Below are 19,982 nucleotides of genomic sequence, written 5' to 3' on the forward strand. Positions count from 1 at the left end.
AAGTTTCAGAGCAATGTGATCGGCTCGCGATTCAAGCTCTTAAAACATCACAGGCTCTAATACAACAAGGGGAAACTCGTTGTGCTGCGGTCAACAAAAACTACAGCTACCCAGCCCTCTTCTCTGTCAAAATCAAACCAGTGAAAGACAGACTGACAACGCCCTCTTAATGTCGCTGCTAGCACCCACGTGACTCCCGTTACACATCACCATAGCAACCAAACAAATGAAAACCGAGTGATCATTAAAATTCAATACATTTAATTATGACTCCTACAAGGAGAAACGAGCAAAAGATACAGGTAAGCAGATGTGTCATTGGATAATGGCAGGTCATGTATCCTAAAACATTAAGAATCAGGATACTTTCTTAATCCCTAAGGAAATTATTTGGGTTACAGTTCCTCCAAGAAGAAATGGTAAAAATAGTAACAGTAACAGACTAAACTCCAAACAATATATACAATAATATAATATTAATTAGTCAGTGTCAATTGTTGATTTGTCCTGTTCTCATTGTATGACGAATTATGATGTCTGTTTAGTAGCCGTTTGCATACAACGTTTGCATATAATGCATACTTCGTCTCTCTCTTCGTGTGTGTGAGGAGGGCGCCAGAGGGGGTGTTCGCCCAGGGCGCCAAACAGGCTAGGACCGCTACTGCCTGTAACTGTAGATATGACAAGATTTTTCAAACAATTTAACAGGTAAGAGATAAAATTTGATTTTAAAAGCTAAAATTACCTGTAAAAACTTTGCATTATACGACACATAAAAATGCTGCTGCTGCTTGTTCACATTAGAAGTGCTGCACTTACTTCTCTGGCCAAAAAAAAAAAAGTTTACATTTTTAGGATAAAATATCTCAGCATGGATTTTGTGTTCATAAACGGCCATGCTGTTGCAGTTTACTCGAACAAAGCTATCTGGTCTTGACTTGACTTTCCAGGCTAAATGAATTGCGCCCAGCTGTTGACTAATGGTGCACATTCACCACTAAAGAAACATCATGTCACCACTACTTGTGTCCAGAGTGTGGGTGGTGGGGGAAGGGAGGGGGTGGTTGAGTAAATAGGATGGGGGTTGGGGGCAAAGTGGGAGTAGCACCATTGCATTGTTTGGCTGACAGTGGGACAGCAAGGGGGAACGGGTGGTCCAGGCCCAGAGACAATGCCTGAGAACATGCTGCCTCGCTGCTAAGCCCCTTTTGTGTGGCAGGGAGGGAAGCCCCTTACAAATAGCCATCACCAGCGCAATTCATGCCTCTATCATGTTTTGGAAATGTGCTCAGTGGAAACATGGCATGGTCTGAGATCTCATATTGTTGTACACTTTCAGGGCTACTAATAGGGTATTATGAGATTAGCTCAGGGGGATGTTGAAGCATCTGGCAGTGTTGCAGAGAAAACTGGGGTTTGTGTTACAGGTGTAAAACAATATACTCAAAAAAAATCCCCCTTCGAAAAGTCTAAATACCAAAAATTTACCCAAACTGATGTTTTTAAAAAATCTTTCATTTCTTTTTTTTAGATTAGCATTTTTTTCCCATTTCCACATTTTGAAATGTGTATTCATGTCTTGCAACTGACAGTTTTTATGTATAGAATGATATGTAAAAAATGAGATTAAAAACTTTAACTCTAAAGAATATCACTGCAATTCTCTGAGATTTCCACATGCAGTGAAGATCAGCGTTTCAGCCAACATTTCAATGTTATTGGTTGTTTCACAATTTACTTATCCATTAACCATTAAGTCGTACAAAAACTCAACATTGGATTGTTGGCTTTGTCACAAAGGCTCCAATAAACAAACTTTTCAACTATAATGTGTTCACTTAACTGCGCTAATAATGTGAAACTCTATATTGAGGCTTTAAGAAGAACACCTCCTAAAGCTGAGGCTGTTTATTCTAGAGCTTAAGACTGTATGCAGCAAGGACCTGTTTGGGGGGTGGAAAACATGTCAGAGTCTCCACTTACATTCAACCCAATTAACAATACAATGGTGCGGGGATTTGCAAAGAATCAAGTCTGCCTGTTTGTCAGTATACATTTGTTAATTATTTGTTTAAATTTGGCCACAAACAATAATTATCACCTGCAATTAGGTCAGGGAAAAGGAGAAGGAATTTTCATTAATTGTGTTTAAAATCCTGACAACCCCAATTAGCCAACAGGTCCATCCCGGCTGACACCCAAAGACTGCTTTGCCTGTTGTTGAGATAAAACTCATTATGCTTTCTCCGGTACACTGAATGCCCCACAATACTGGTTAAGCTGGTCAAGCCTTCAACTTTAAGATATAATTTGGATGTAAAGTAATCTGGCATGAGGAAAATGATACAGTGAGACTGGTGCTGATAGTGAGCATGTGAGAAAGGACATGACCAGTGAGAGTGCAAATAAAATAGCTTTTTGGAATGTCAGTATGTTTTGATGTAGCCAAATATCCTACTGAAGTGTCCTTGACAGCAAACATTTTGCTGCTTAGTCAGACTTTTTAGTCTGTTTTTAGTCAGACCAAAAACAAAACACATACAGCACATACAAAACTTAAATAAGAGCCGTAACTATAATGCCAACAACTATAACACAATTTATGATAGGTTGTCTTCAAGAGATCTGATCTAAAGTGGACTTTAGATTAGATTAGATTAGATTAGAAAATACTTTATTAATCCCTCGGGTGGGTTCCTCTGGGAAATTCGGCAATGAGAGTTTAATAGTTCAATAAGAGTAAATAGTATACATTATACAGACATAAATGAACTCTTGCTTAGTTTATTACTATGAAACGTTCTACCACATTGATTTGATTCAGGAGCTTGTAGTGGCTGAGAAGTTGACACACTTATCAGGGAGTTTACAGTTTACAAGTAACGTATGTGACATTCCCAACTGCCAACATTGACGATGTCTGTTTGCCACTCTTACCAAACCACAAAAGCCTCCTCCTTCGAGCCGGAATCGAACCAGCGGCCTAAGGATTTCAGCACAACTCTCCTACAGTCCTCCGCTCTACCAGCTGAGCTATCGAAGGGGTGAACTCCAGGTTTGTTAGGTTGTATATTCTACACACAGCTGTGTTGTGTATATATGCACAGTACTGTAGGTGAACTGATTACTGCTGTTTACTGCTGTAGACTTTTATCAGTTGCAGGTTGCTGGAAGCACTTGACTGCTGACAAAAACAAAGTTGGTGAACCAAAAGAGTAAGACTGTTGGTCAAAACATCAAATAAAAGAAAAATGAGCTGAAACCAAACGTGGGTCTCATATTAGCTGATGTGTTCAATGTCATGGATTAAAATTTTTGTTGAGGAGAATTTTTGTTAATTGGCCAAAATTGACTTTTTTTTGTTTGTTTGTGAACTCACTGTAAAAATCATACATTTCTGTAGTAGAGAGTTTAAAAAAAAAACAGGAACATACTGTGATTTAATTATTTATCTACTACTTATTTACATTAGTGTTGTATGATTGCGAATGGAAGGCGTCTTTTTCAATAGAAAGGCTGTAAAATGTATGAAAATACAGATAAAAGTCTAAAATTTATGTCCTCCTTCACATTTTCCAAGTGGGCTGATTCTAGCCCCCGGGCCTTATGTTTGACATCACTGCACTATACCTTTTCTTACAAACATAGCGGCTTTTGGCTCAAAAAACGACGGTGTCAGTAAGACTAAAAGGGATGTTTCCAAAGGCAGTTCACATGCCATTGGTTCTTGATAGTCCATCTTTTATATACAGCATTTTATATACAGTATGGCTGAAACTACACAGAGACAAGAGAAACTCCAGATTCTTTCTCTCATTATAGCAACAGAGTAACACTGAATATCCATACTGTCATTTGATCTATTTTTAAAACAGGAATATCGTTTCAATATCTTTAAAATTGCTTCCTGCTTCTATGCAAAGTTAGTCAGCTTCAGCGTTTTGCTTGGTTCACAACCGAACGGCTCAGCGAAGGTCATTGAAGCACGTGAAGGCAGATATGTTTCCTGCTGACTTTCCGCACCCAGATCTTCCCATCCTGTGAGCAGGTTTGAACTTGTGCCTTTATCCAGTCACATTTATCTCCAGGGATGTCAGATCTGTTATGAACTGATTTGCTACCCAAGCATAGATAACCTAATGTGAAATGTAACTACTGAGTATCCTGTGAAGTCTATAGAGGTATACTGAAACTGTTTTACCTTAGATCCAGAAAAACAATTTTTAACTTCACCTATTGGTGACTTTAAGGACTCGACCAGATGAATCATAAATTCAACAACTGCTCATGAATCTGTTATTGCATAATTTCAGATGAGTCAGTTGGCTAAGCAGGATGTTAATATTTCCCAATCGTCCATAAGCGTTGCATTTCCTTCTCAATAGAAAACAGAATGCTTCCTTTATGACCTTGACTTTTTGTAAGCTGACAAGGAGCTTCCTCCGCTGCTTATTAGTCTTCAGACCGTCCATGTTTTGCATTTAGCGCAAACAAAACACCAACGAAAACTCTTCAAAACCAAGAGAGGCATCCATTTGTGACATGATCCCAGCGGTTTTTATGACTCCAGAAAAAATAAACTGCAAATTAACATTTGGATCAAAGTCCAACAATAACCGTCTATTCTACAGAGGATCAATAGAGCTGATAATTGCAACAATGGGCTAAATTGAATTGAATATTGCTTTATTTTAAAGTTGCTACTAATTCCACAAATTGAAAACGAGGCAAAGCACAGTACAATAATTATAACAGTCATTTGAGTTAATTTCCATTAAATTATAGCACATTCCAGCCATTTTTAAAATATGTGCGTATTCATAAATTCCGGGCACAGGCACATGAACCTCAACCTTTGTTAATATGAATATATTGTGAGACATTTGCATAATCCACTTCATAATCCACTGCAGCACTCGGCAGTAACAAAGATAAGGAGGGGTAGCCACTGTTTCTCCTGGGAACGCTACACAGATAAACGGAGGAAAAGAGACCCACTTTCTGCTCCTATTATGAGATAAAAACAAGGGAAGGCTTTGCAAAGTTTTCACTTTCCAATGCATTTCCCTTTTAGAGACAGATGGTGGTGGAATATCATTATTTGTATGTTTTTTTTCTTCTTCTTTTTTTTCTTTTTTTATTTCACCGACACTGAAATTTACTGAATTTCCACAGAGATGAGGTGCATGGGTTATTTATGTATCCACCGCAGACACAGCATGCTGATTGTATTACCCCGCTTCTGCTTCACGGAGACACTAAAATATGTTTCTTGCAGGAAGTGTTTTTTCACACAAAAATTGAAAAACCTCCTGTGTGCAGTGAGAGGAATCACAGGGTGACAAATGAGCAAACAGAAAGAAAACTCCCAGCTCGTCCTCAACATCACTAATGAGACCCGTTTTTAGCTTCAGTATGGATGGAAAAGTGTATGTGTGCCTGCACCTGTGTGTGTGTGTGTGTGTGTGTGTGTGTATACTCGACTTTCTGAGTGCATGAATGTGTATTTCGTGACTGAGGCAGTGAAAAGCTCTCTTAAATCTCCCAATCGTTCCAAATTGGCCTGTGGGACGATGCCACCACACAACTACATCCATCCCCACTGTTCTGCATGCATTCCTGGTGTGTGTGTGTGTGTCTGCATGTGTGTGTGTGTTTGGACAATGGCAACACTTCCTTTTTGCCCTAATAGGCAGGGAGCCTCGGCCATTGTGGTCTGATTAGGGTTCCCATTCAAGCTCTCTGGGATTTCTAATTGCGAGGCCTTGTGCAGCAAACTCCCCCTCACTTCCCACCCCACTACACTCCCCTCACGACTACTGTAAGACTTAATGAGACACAATTACTGCCCCCTAGGAGTCCTAGAGCAAGCCAATCACAAAGAGACATAGACCCCCAGTGAATGGCCACTCAGCAGAGAAAGAGACAGAAAGAGGGAGCAGGAGGGAAGGGAGAATCATAAGCCCTCATTGTCCAGAGAAAGCACAGAGAGAAGCCTTTTTTTGGAGAAATATAAATGTTTTTATTTAATGCCGGCTCATAATTAGGCCCCTGAGAGGAAAAAGGAGAGCCAGAGGAGTGGAGAGGGCGGGGAGTTCAATAGGAAAAAAGGCCTGTAGGTACAAAAGAAGGAGAATGACATGTTAGACTTGCAGAGGAGGGTGGGGGGAGGAGGTGGAGGGGGGAGGGAAAAGGAGAAAAGAAAAGGGGACAAATAGATACTGAGGTGAAAAAACACAGAGGCAGAAAAAGAGAACAAAACCAAGTGGAAAAACTTGACAGGACTTTCTTCTTTTCTTCTCGTCTTTTTAGCATTTTAAGCCTATTTGGCGTGGGAAATGGCCTGACATTGAATGATTTGTGCCAGGCAAAGTGAAAAGCCGAGGCAGTCGCTATGTTTTGCAGGTTTGGCACTTCACGTTTGGCTTAAGAGGTGAAATATTCCCCGTTTTGAGGAGCCTTTCTGCCAAAACTGTGGGAAGCAATATAACGGGGACTTACACAAGTTTGGATTTTGAAAGAGCTGCAATAAAAGACACAATTTGCAGACACCTCTTGATTGTATGGGAACATTTACTGTATTATTCTTCCAGATTAGTACAGATATTGTTTCAGGATGTCACGTCTGGGAATTTTGAAGTGTTTTTTCATGGAAAGGAGAGTGTAGTGCAAAAGCTGAGCCCTTTTATGATGGTAACACACAAGAATCAGACACAACGGATATCACTGACCAAATAAAAGACTCGTTCTCTTGTGAAATGCTGCATTCTTGGTTTAATTCATAGAGCAGTATAATACCCAGCCACCTGGAGGAATGGCAGGTGTGACCTTCCACAAAAAATATGAACAAACAGTACAAATAAAAAGCTTTTAAAGATGTCTGAATTGGGTTTTTTCCCTTCAAGATACACTTGTACACAGAACGCACTGTTTAACATTCTCAGAGTGCTTAGGAAAACCTCACGGGGCAGTCATAGTCTTTTGGCAAGAACCTAATCTGAAAATCTCACTCACTTTTCTTGCACTTGACTAAACAAGCAGACGTCGTTAGTGCATCTTTGCCCTGTACACCCATAGACACACACAGGGACATAAACAGCAACACGTATAAACACATACACACTGGTTTTCAGTGTTGTAACAGTTTAGAGGTTTCCTGCAAGGTTTCTGAGCTCGCGTAGCTCCATGTAACTGTATTTTTTTTTAAGTCACATCCTGTTTTGTTTGTCACTTGCAGACTTTGTTCCACTGATTCACAGATACCCCAAAGCCAGGGCAATGTAACAGTAAAACACTGATGAAGCAAGAAAGTATGCAGAGTTGTAAAAGGTTATTGTTTTTTTTGTTTTTTTTTCTTATGAGGATCAAAGAGTTTAACAGGTTTATTCACCAGTAAAGACAAGAAAACTACACAGGACACCTTCAACACACTGCTGGCATATATGAGCTTAAAAATGCCTTCAAATATTTAGTAAGTGGTGATCTGGCTGCAATGCAGATGCATCACCACAACACTTTTGTCAACTTCTAGTATGTATTAAGAAAGAGAAACAATTCTCAGGGTCCTGTTTGATGATATGAAAGCAGTAAGCCTACTACAAACTGCTCACTTTGTCATTATTTTTGGGAGTATTTAATTAATCATCCGTGCCGTGCAGCCAGCAAAAGACAGAGCAGCTAAACTGATCCAGCGGCGCAGCCATTATTAACTCATGTCGCCTCTGATGTCACTCTAGAGGCAAAGACGGCTCATTTCACTAAGTGCGTATTTCCTGGATTCCTCTGTTCTCACTTCTCCTCTTAATTTCTTCAGATGAGACATGTAAGATGTGAGGGAAAGATTTAAATGAAGAAAGCAAATCATCTGAGATAAGCTACACTAATTTCTCTCTTTAAAATTATTTTAAGCTCAAACGTGCTCACGCTCGCTTTCCCTCTGTGTCACACACACACGAACGGACACACGCACACACCGCCTTGGCCCCATGTTCCTTTCAGTGTGTGCAGCCTCTCAGCAAGTGACTGAACCCCCTTTGTTCAGCAGTGACCCTCTTAAGCGCAGGTTGAAGCCTGCAGCCATTCCACTTTGGATTTGGACCCTATCGCGTGTCACACAGCTAAGTCGACCAGGACCGGGCCTCTTCACTCAGACACATGGCAACAAGTACCCATTCACATCAGCAGGGTTTAAGCTAAAATAACACATTTATGAGCAACTGTAGAGCCCTTAGTCTGTTTGCTTCCTTTGAATACAACAAAGGAAAAACATCTATTGTCCTCTATTATGCCAAAATACTTTATTAAAAATGCAGTCTGGCTTTTCAATAAGCTGTTTAAAACAAATGGGTTTAAGTGAACAAATCAAAGTTGCTAATTACTTATTTATCTTTATAGATAAATGCCCCTTTTGCATGTAACCCTAAGCTGAAAACTCGGTCCGTATTCAAACATTCAAGTCAAGTTTCATCGAGGTCAGCTATCTTTAGATTTCATAATATAAAAAAATGGAACAAACCAATCTACATGTGTTTCAAACAAAAAAGAAAAATAGATTCAGATGGATTCAATATTCAAGCATCAAAACCTCCACAAATGCACTAATTTCTATTTATATTTTCCCTTATTACTGACATTGTATAGAGGACATTACAGTGTATGCTGTTCTCTTTTGCTATTGGTCTTGACTAAAATCACTAAAAGCAAAACATGTAACTTTTATAAGAGACACTCAATTTTATCTGTTACCTGTCCCAATCCATAGGAATTAATGCACAGTATGAATTAGTGGTAATTCCCAAGAAGATTCAGTCACATTTTCAGACGAAAGGAGAAAGGGACAGCAGCATGCATGCATGTGGCCCTGTGGCGCAATGGATAGCGCATTGGACTTCTAGTTGAAGACATAGAGATGCAATTCAAAGGTTGTGGGTTCGAGTCCCACCAGGGTCGCTGTTTTCTATCTGAACAAAAGATTATGGGCTGTTTCACTTAGATGATAAAACACAAAGAAGGTTTTAGATGGGGGTGTAAATTGTCGATGAAAATATTTAAATTTATTAATTTAAATTAATTAAATTCATAAGAATAAAATAAAATGTTAGAAAAAAGTAGTTTTCCCAACTGTATCCATTGCCATAAATGTGCAGATTGTGCGCAGGTATCAAGATGACGCCACATGATGCAACTGATTAAAGCTCATTTGCACTGAAAACAAGCGAGCTTAACTCACCTATTTGGCAGATTTTATAAAGCCTTAGTATCAAAGAAGTGTTACGATGGTTTATTTTTGGAGCTGCTTTTAACATTTTTTCATATAAGTCTGTTGCTCCTGGAACAACAGCATCTTATGCATACAAAGTGGAATGTGTCTTTGTCAGTTTCACGTGGCTCTCTGTTGGTTTCATCAGCTTAATCAGGTCCAACTGTGACTTAGATTGACAGGTCATATGTCAAAAGTGGATGTTTCACAAAGCTCTGCATAATTCGAAGAGCTGCTTTTCAACCCTTTTGTATTTATCCAGGAAAAGTTAGCAAATCCCCAAAGCTTTTTTCATTGCTCTGATTTCAATTATTCAGCACCAGACCTTTAGATCTGGTAGCAGCTCAGTGTCAAATACAAATCTGAAACTAAAAAACTGTATTAACATACATTATAACAAGAGAATTATTTTACCTTTACCTTTACCTTAGAACTGAACTTTGCATCTATACATGCACCGTGGCCTTCTGCATAGACGTTGCTTAATTCATAAACTGTGTTATTTAAAAATTTGTTGTCCTAAAGTCTTCATCAGTTCCCAAGGCCTAGCATGTACAAACCTCACATGGATAAAAGTTAAACCAGAGCATTTTCAACATCTCCCTTGGTCAAATTAATGAATAAACAAAGCCCAAATAAAATCTGCAGGTCAGCAGCATCATTGCCAGTACTCAAGACAATCCGCCTTTGTTTTTAGATGGAATTTTTATGATTGTGGTTGTACCTTTGCCACTCTTCACCAGCCCTGTGAGCGAGGCACATCTACGTAAGAACTATCTGCTGAAACCTGCAGCTGTAGATGTTTGAAGATACACAGTGCACAATACTTTGGTGCCATGCTCTTTTTACCATTTGCAAAGTGTGAAGTGAAACCTAAGCAGAGCCAAAGCTGCGCTCAAGCTTTTGCACTTATTAGCCAAGCTGTTAGCTATCCAACATGCTAACACTAAGAATTTCTGGCAGAGCATTGCTACAATCAGTACAATGAGGACTGCTCACTTTTTGAAAGGTTTGGGTTTCATGCAGGTTTAATGCAGAGAAATACTGTTTACTATGAGTATTTCCTGTGTTCCTCCATAGTGAGTTCTCCCAGAGTGCAGGGTGTTGGTTTGATCCAGCAGGAGTTGTACATTTTGAGTTGTCTTAGGAAGGGTATCAGTTATAAAACTGTGCCAGATCAAACTTGTTATGCGACAACGGGGGCAGCCAAAGTATTTACCGTGTTTACAAGGAGAAGCCTTAACACCTGTTTTCCGAGGGTATTCTCTCTCACAGGGAACATTTCCATACTTTAAATTGTGTCATTCAGCTTTCTGAACTTCACATGGCTGTAGATGCAACTCAACATAATAGAAAGATGCCACCAACAGGTCACCTGTGTAATCCAATCATCATTTTATAAAGCAGAATGATGCCTTTTAAAAGTAAGACGAGCAAACAAGGAAAAAAACTGTCAACTTCTCGCTCTTAGGGTTGAAGGTGTGTCAAACCAGCTATTTGCAGGACTTTATTTGGTTGGTTGGTTGTTGCTCCAACCCTGAAAACCATATATGGATCAGTTTTCCAGTCAAGTGTCAAAGGAAGTGATGCAACTGAGCGATTGTACACTTATCTGTGCTCACACACCTAAATGTCTGAAAATCCTCTCTTCAGACAAAACATTCGCTTTTCTTGTATGTTACTTTCTCAGGTAATTAATAGGGGTGCAACAATACTCGTATCGATATTGAACCGTTCGATACAGTGCTTTCAGTTCGGTACCATATGTATCGAACAATACAAAAGTTTTAATTTATTTTATCAACTTTCCTTCTGACGATGCTGTCTGTGTTGAGTGCTCAGTGGATCTGCGCTCGACAGTGCAGCCTAGGCGGAGTAGTCGAACGCAGATTCACTGAGCGCAGGGCAAGCTAGCAAGACAGAAGCTAAGCTCCTTGCAACATGGCAAATTGAACCTCCCCCACCCTCATTCAGATCTGGCGTTTGGAACTATTTTGGTTTTCATGTGAAGTATGACCCTGAAGGTAAGCGCGTCATGGACAAAAGTAAAACAGTATGTTGGATGTGCCACGCAATGCTCAATTACATTGGTGGGAACTAGTGCGTTAGCGCAGTTAGCTCGTTAACGTGTTGACGCTGTCCAGCCCCACACACGGGGTGATCCGCGGTAGCTCGTTAACGGAGATTTGCCGTGTTGTGGCGTTAACGTCATGAATTTTGTGTGTCGTTGCACCCCTAGTAATTAGATGAAAGTTAAACAAAAAGTACTTCAAGAATGTCAGACGATCATGATCATTGCTTTCTTTGTTTAATACTGGCAGAAAAATGAAAAATGCTCTCCCATTTTTATTGTTGTCATTTTACTACGGCGACTACTGTGTTAACAAAACGGTTGGTAATTATTATCCAGAAGAACACTCCTGTTGAGTAAATTTATTTGGCAGGAAGGATATCAAGTCATGTGTTACAGGTTATTGAATGAATCACATGGCATGTTTAATTTCAAATTGTTATATTGTTACATTGTTAAGTATTTTTATGTGTTTACTTACTTGACTGGTCTTGTTCAGATAAACCATAAACCCCATGCAGTCTCTGTGATATGTATATAGAAAGAAGACTGTCAATTTGAAAATAAAAACTTTCATGAGATCTCCTTTTTCAGCATCAAGGAGACTTAAAGGTTTTGATGTGACAGAAGCAAGAAAGGCCTGAAGTCAGTCTGAGGATCAATCTTTCCTTTCACATGAGAGTGACGTCCTTTGACTTCAAAACAGATGCAGTAGGCCTGCATATGACAAAATGTTACAGTCACATGTCACTCTCAGTGACTTTGGCTTTAAAAGTGGGGCTGATACCTTCTCTTAGACAGAAAATTCAAAGGAAAATGAATACTTTAAATGTAATAGTGCATTTTATACACAAGTTGTAATACCTCATATTAGATTATGTTAATGTTGGAACTCTTTAAGACTCAAAAAGCTTCTTGAAGTGCTAATTTAAAGCAACAGTCATGTTATTGCTTGAAGTCATTCAGGGCACATTACTCTTTGCTTTATTATTGCACAACTTTTTAAATCTCTGGATTCCAGGCTGCAGGCCAGCTATGGGCTTCACCGAGAGTGCTGCCTATATAAAACATGTAAAACATTTACTAGTCTAACTAGCGTTTTCTGCAATCCCAACAGTGCTTCCAATTTATCATTTTATGTTGTCACTTTTGTCCTCTTGCAGCTCAATCAGAGAGATAAGAAGGATAACTTTTAGAGCTTGTGGAATTTTTATTAGGCTGTTTTCCCAGTCCTTTTGATGAGGTGTTATTTTATTGACTTTATAATGAGACTTTTTAAGAATTGAGCTCATATAAGAAAATGATCTTATCAATTTTGCATAAATGTCTTGAAATGTCTCGTTTTTAAAAGGAAAAGGGGGAACATTTTCTTAACTATAGCAATGTTGATTGTAATATATTTGAAATGTCACATTTTCTGTTTCTGTTGTTTAATTTAAAAAACAAAAACAAACATAGGCTCATAAATGTGGTTTTGTTGTAGTTTTCACCCTGCAGGTTTAGTTTGACATGTCAGTGTGATTCAAACATGTAAACAGTTAGTGTGTGTTAACATTTAGCATTTTCAAACCTACATATTTTGTTAAAATTACAAACCTAGTTCCTCATTCAACTTGATTCTCCAACTGATTTCTAAACTGTTTGTACTGTTTTGATTCAAACTGTACTTTCAGTCAAGTGGTTCAATGATTAAATCTTATCATGCAAAGGTCATAAAAATGCTTTACTAGTCTTGCTCTAGTCCCTGATTCAAAGGTCCTCTCATTACTCTCTTTGCTACGCAGCTTTGATGATACAGTGAAAATTCCACCATATACTACTGTGCAATGCAGTGAAGATGTTGTTGTGCAATGGCAACGCAGAGAAAGAGTGTGGATCTAAAAGTTGACCATTTAATTTTGGTAACATTTGATATAATTGAGGCCTTTATCTAGATTATTAAATCGATTTCCGCTGCAAAACATATTGAAACCATATTCAGGTTTCTCTTCCTCGGTGCTCAATTTGTGCACAAATGAAAGTATTTCTGATCATTTATGTGTCCCTAAAGAACTTTCATCTTGTCATTTCAGTTCTGTAACTTAAAAAACCTTGTATTAAATTTAAAAATGTATGTGTCCTGTATTGTTTGGGCCTCTGCTTAGGATGCTTCTGGGTACTTCAAGTTTGGAGGTGTTCTGGGTTTGCCCAACTAGAAGGAGACCCTGGGGTAAACCCAGAACTCACTGGAGAGATTATATTTCTCGTATAATCTCAGGAGACCCAGGAGGAAATGGAAAGTGTGGGGGTAAGGATCCTGGATAAAAGGATCCAGCTTATAGCCTACTGCCACCAGAACTGAACTTCAGATAAGTGGGAGATGATGGATGGATGGATGGATGGATGGATGTGTCCTGTCTGTAAATTATATATCTTCACTTTTCTGATGCGGTGAATTCGACTCCACTCGTGGCCCCCTCTGGTTAACATAGAATATGTTCAGAAGCGAAGTGAGCCTGGTCTGATGCTTGCACCCCCACAGAGGAATACAGAATGAATGACATGCAGGCTTTATACACAGTTGGAGACACAGAAGAAGGTACCACACGATTTTCATGTGAATATAAAATGTGCATAAAGCTAATGTGTAAAGAAAAGTACCTACACTCCCATTTCTGCAGTCTCTCTTTCTTGTTCCCCATCTACCCTTCATAATGTATTTCCTCATTGCCTTTTACTTCATTTTCCTTTGTTCTACAGGACATTTTACTTCCCATCTCTTCATCATTATCTGACCACCTCTTCATCCTCTCCCTTATGTCCTCAGCTGTCATTCCCCTTCCTTCTATCGCCCTCTTTTTTTGACCCTCCTCTTCCTTACCACTTTCTCTCCCCCTTCTTCATTTGGCTGAAGCTAAATGTCTTGTGTGAGATAACATCACAGTAGGAAATTCCGCCTGTGTTGCCAGACTGCTCAGTTTTCTCCCCAGGGCTGGCAACAATGTGCGCCCTTCATAAGTGCCTCTACAGCACTCAGGATCTCCACTCATCCTCTGTGAGCCCGGTCAAAAGACCCGCCGGCGAAACCCAACGCTTACAGCTCCACGCCAAAACCACAGCAGGTAGCTAGTAGGATTACTGCAAATACTCTAAAATGTCCCTGTACAATCTTACATTTACTTGGATTTATTTCCAAGATCCCCACTTTTACTTTTATTTGCATACAGGAAATTTCCCTTTCTTGCATACTGAATGGTATCTGAACATTTGTATAGAATCTCAGAAACTATAAACTGCATTTTCAATGCAGCGTATTAAAATGCTGAAAGAACTTATAACAATTGTAACAAAATCCAGAAAATGTTTTGGTCATTTTAGCGGTAAAAATGTCATCATATTTCTTCATATTGTTTTATGTTTAATAAAAATGGATGACAGGGTTTCTTTTTGTCAGCTTAACCTCTCTGGTTCAGTTTAACAACTGTGTTTCCTCACAAACTAGACGCTTATAGTCATTCACTTAATCGTCATCGCTGAGGGATCTTATCTTCTGGGGTGTCACTCATTCAGAAGACAAAGAAATAAAGAGTAAAAAGTAGAAAAATGTTTTTAAACGCTTACCTGCAGAAGTAAAATCCCTAGAGACAAATGTTTGTTTTGGAAGAAACTCCTGAGAATCGAGCCCACAGCAGTTCTGGCAAATGCACAGAAGCTGCAGATATTCAAAGATTTGGAAGAAACTTTAATATTGTTTTTAAAAGCAGAGGTTATGGATGCACAGTATGCACACTTAGTTAAATGTTGGACCAAAACAACATACATAGTAATGGCCTCCAAGGATTCTGTCATCAGTGAAGGGCCAACACGGCTCTGAGCATGTATTATTTTAACAGGCCGTATCTCATAGTATTGATCTCGTTCTTGTACTGTAAATACTCATTTAAGTCAGTGACCCTTTATATAGCTCTTACTGCGAAGTACCACAACACAGCGTTACCACAGAAACTAAATAGTTAGCTTCAGCTTGCTGAGATTAGTAGGTTGTTGTCTGGACAGGTCGAGATGTTCGCGGGCCATGTGGTATAAAAGGTTGTATGTATTTAGGACTATGTCTCTAAGTTTGGAATGTCCATGCTATAAGCACTCGAGGTTCTTTGACAGAGAGGAAAGGAGTGTCTCACTCTGTCAACGTCTGTGACCTTTGGAGCTGAGTTCAGGGAGCCAAGTCTGGGGGAAAACAAAACAACAAATTTCTTCAGTTTGACATGTGTAAAATACACCAAAACATTTTTATAAAATCTAATTTCTCCCCCGTCTGTATCATATAATCAAGTTAATCTCAGAATATCAAGTTGTGTTACTGAAAATGAGGACCAATTAAAAAGCTGTGGCATAAAACATGGCAGATTTGGGATACTATCAGATGAAAACACCAACCTAATTTGCAAGCAAAATACCATTAGACCAGCGTACAGACTGGCGTTTTTATAGGCGTCTGAACAGTCAGAGCCATTCCTCCTTGAGTGGGTTACCCTTTGACAGCGCTATCTCACAAATGAAGGCTCATGCAGCTGCAATCCTTGACAACTGCAGCTCTGAATGCACCTGTTGTCAGACACGTTTGAGGTGAGATAAGCTTAATTACACTCTGGTGCATGCTTTATCATTGCTGAGTGACACTGCTAGAGTTTGTACTGGGTCTGCACTTCCAAGGCTTTAGGAATGCCATTCAGTAGATGTAGTATTTTGTGAATGATAAATGAATTGCAAGAAAAATACTTCACAATCACCTGCAAGGATAATAAAGTCGATCAACTGTTTCATAATCTTGCTTCCTTAACTTATACAATGCATGATTAAAAGCAGCTCATTCATTATATACTGAGAATCCATATAAAAATACTATCGCTGGAAATCATTGCTACCTGTCACTTGTTTCACCTCTCTGTATTATTTTGTCCTCACGGCTCTATTTTCCTCCCTCCTCATTCCCACAGTGTCCCCCATTTACTTCAGTACCTGCCTGTTTTGTGGTGGAGGGGGGAGGGGAACCGTTGCTTCACAGCAAGAAGATCATTGGTTCTTGCTGTGTCTATGTAGGTTTTCTCCAGAATAAAGACATGGGGTTAATTGGTAGTCCTCAGATGACCACAAGTGTTAAATGTTGGTCTCTATGGAGTCACTTTCTGGGTCATCAAAGTGGTAAGACTTGTGACCCATGGCAAGGCATTTGTTGTTTTTCCATTAATTATCCAATTTTATTTATATCACACAGGTTCACAACAACAGTCATCTCGAGGTATGTTTTAATGTAAAAACCCTTCAAAGTATTCACCAATGGCAAAGGGTGAATAATATGCTAAATTTTCTACAAATCATAAAAATGTGCATCTAGATCGGATTAATAAATGCCAGTAGAAACTGTGATATCACTTAGACACATTACATAGAGCTTTATGTCACTCAGCAAAGAGAAATAACATCAGTTTTTATTTTCAGTAATCCTAAAAACAAACTAAATAAACACATTGTTTTCGGTTATTTTGACAACAGCAAGAAGGGAGGCCAAACTGCATCATATGACGGTTGTTAAGATGAGCCCAAATAAAATTTAAATACAATTGCCTTCAGTTTAAAAGCATATAATGGGTATTAATACAATTAATTATGAAATGTGTTTCTGTTTGTCACTGTGAAGCAGCTCTGTGAAAGGTTCCCCTCAAGGCACCTGTTCCCAAAATGTTTGAGAACCCCTGACATTAGTTATTAAATGTGTAGCCAGGTTAAGGTAACATTAGGTTTAGGTTAGGCAAGTGTGGGATTTATCTTTAATGATCACTGTGTGTCTGGACTGAACAATCTGAACATTGTCATGGGTGGGTTGGTCAAGTCATGCATGGCGGTTTCTGCCAAGTTTCATCTGGGACAAAGTTGACTCATCACCTTCCTGCGGAATGTGTTGCTCCTCCTGATACAAATAAATGTATGTGCACTGTCTTCAGAGAGCGGCCAACACCCTGTGTTTTATCTAGGTTTTAAAGCTGCATGAATAGGACACATTTCTGAAATTCATATTTTCTGCACTGTTGCAGACACTTCAAGTAATTTAATCAACATCCTTAATGGAAATAAGGGAAGTTATCATACATTTGGATATGCAATCTGAACACAACCAGTAATGTGTAACTGTGTCTTTAGGAATAATTCTCCAGGCTTGTTGTGAAGGGTATGAGCTCTTAGTCCTCAGTTTAGATGACTACATACTGCTTCGATAACATTAAGATTCAGGATCTATGGAGTCCAATCCATAACTGACTGCATTGGCAGTGTTTTTGGATTGTCATACTGAGAAATGGAGCTGTTGACAATCACGCACTTTCTAGATCAGGGGTGGGCAATCCCAGTCCACGAGGGCCGGTGTCCCTGCAGGTTTTAGATGTGTCCTAGAACCAACACAGCTGATTTAAATGGCTAAATTAGCTCCTCAACGTGTCCTGAAGATCTCCAGAGGCCTGGTAACGAACTAATCATGTGATTCAGGTGTGTTGACCCAAGGTGAGATCTAAAACCTGCAGGGACACCGGTCCTCGTGGACTGAGATTGCCAACCCCTGTTCTAGATGGTGGATCAACATTTGATCTTTGCCCAACACCAGTGGCTGAAATACAAATCCCCAAACAAGGCAGAGCCTCCAAAGTGTTTTATAAATGGCTGTAGACACTCACTGTTGAACTTCACATCTGACCTCCTCCATTCATACTGTTGATGACTTGAGTCATCATTCTCCAAATTTGGGTTCATCACTCCATAAAATCTGTTGCCACTGATTGTCGGTCCAGTTCTTGCGTAATTTGGCATTCCTCAGTCTTTCTCCCTGTTCCCCTCATTAAGAATGGCGTCATGACAAGCATCCTTTTCAATGAGAACATTTCTGATGAGGCTTCAGTGAGCAGTAGATGGATAAGCTGAAGGTCAAAATGCATCTCTCAGGTGATATGTCAGGTCTGGATTTTTCCCTTTTTCATGAGAACATGACTTTCAGATAATATTCAACTGGTCTAGATTATTTTCTTTTTTTTCCTTTTTTTGTCCATCAGTTGTCCAGTTTCCTCAAATTCCTCAAATTGTAACACCATGCCAATATATATCAAGTTTTTGGCGAATAGCTCTTTGGGAATAAGCTTGTTGGTGAAAAAATACAATTTTACGCCTGTCAATTTTACGCGCTAGGCTGTCAAACTGTGTTATTGTTTTTTATAGGTTCAGCTAAAGAAATCTGTAGCAAATTATGTGTTTTTGTAACAGACTGTGTAATAATAACAAGTGTAATAATAAAGTTTCTATAAATACAATTTAAAATTGGTTAATTACTAAACTGTCTGTTATCTGTAGATGGAACATTGATTGATTGATTGATTGAATCTTTATTTTGAACATGTTATAAAAGTACATCAACATAGAATTAAAAGAGACAAATAAACAAAGCAAAACAAAAAGAAAACGAGCAACCACATCTACAAATATCTTTTATGTTCAAAAAGGAGCAGGAAGAAGCATGAGCTTATTTAATCCCACCCCTTTTCCACTATCTAGTAAAATTATAGACTACCGAAATACCGCCTTGCAATCACATTATATGTCATGTGTATTTTTTTATTTTTTTTAAATTTATTTTATTTTATTTATTTATTTTTTTTAAATATATATACATATATGTTTCTATCTATCCATACAAACGTATTTACACATACGCACATATACACATTTTCAATAACCCCATTAACACCTCAAAGGATACACAACCTACAAATATATATATACCCATACCAACATACCCGTGCACCCGCACACACATGAAAATATTAGACAAGAACACCCTATCAAATCTCTACCTCCTCCCTGTACCCTGTAAAAACCATCTCCTTAAACCGCTTTTTAAACTGTGCCATGCTCGGACATTGCTTTATATCTTTACTTAGTCTGTTCCACAGTTTCACTCCACACACAGAGATGCAAAAACTTTTTAATGTTGTACGGAAACGAGGATGTTTTAAATTTAATTCCCCCCTCAATTTGTATCCCCGTTCCCTTTTAGAAAACATTTTTAGAATATTGTCAGGAAGCAGGTTATTTATTGCTTTATATATAATTTGTGCAGTGAGAAAATTTGGTTCATCCTTTGAGTTACGTGACTTTTTTAGTCCCTGAATTCGTCGCAGGTCAGTGTTAAGTGGCTTAACAAACAAGAAAAAGCATTCCTGTGAAATGCGCCGGACTGAAAAAAAAACTTTGAAGACCTTCAGAAAGTCTGGAAGCAAAATATAAAGAAATGAGGCGTGGCTCAAGACTTTTGCACAGCTGTTACAGCAGGGGCAAACAGGGGTAAATATTATTCGGGATCACTTGTACATGGTGCGTGTGTGTGTGTGAGAAAGAGAAAGAGTGAGCTTGGCTGACTGTTTAGACTCTGTGCAGATGTGTGTATGTGTGTGGGTCGTCTTCCTGAGTGTGTTTGTGTGTGCGCCTGAGTGTTTATTAACCTGTCTGTACAATGTGTATGTTAGTCAGATTTTTACCAAATGACTAAAACGAGGCCACTTAAACGCTCCAGGAAATAAGCTGAGCCGTCAGACTTACTCTTTGCCTACATGTTATTTTAAGCCCAAATTACAC

General features: G+C 38.9%; 2 non-coding genes across 2 annotated transcripts; one reads left to right on the plus strand and one right to left on the minus strand.

Annotated features, from left to right (window-relative positions):
* Nucleotides 1-2,955: 2,955 nt before the first annotated feature.
* On the minus strand, nucleotides 2,956-3,043 carry trnay-gua (transfer RNA tyrosine (anticodon GUA)). Its single transcript is given in 2 exon segments — nucleotides 2,956-2,991; nucleotides 3,007-3,043. It is a non-coding gene; the product is annotated as a tRNA-Tyr (tRNA).
* Nucleotides 3,044-8,856: 5,813 nt separating this feature from the next.
* trnar-ucu (transfer RNA arginine (anticodon UCU)) lies at nucleotides 8,857-8,949 on the plus strand. The gene is made up of 2 exons: nucleotides 8,857-8,893; nucleotides 8,914-8,949. It is a non-coding gene; the product is annotated as a tRNA-Arg (tRNA).
* Nucleotides 8,950-19,982: the final 11,033 nt, after the last annotated feature.

The sequence above is a fragment of the Neolamprologus multifasciatus genome, chromosome 18 (genome assembly GCF_963576455.1).
Source record: "Neolamprologus multifasciatus chromosome 18, fNeoMul1.2, whole genome shotgun sequence".
Taxonomy (NCBI): Eukaryota; Metazoa; Chordata; class Actinopteri; order Cichliformes; family Cichlidae; genus Neolamprologus; species Neolamprologus multifasciatus.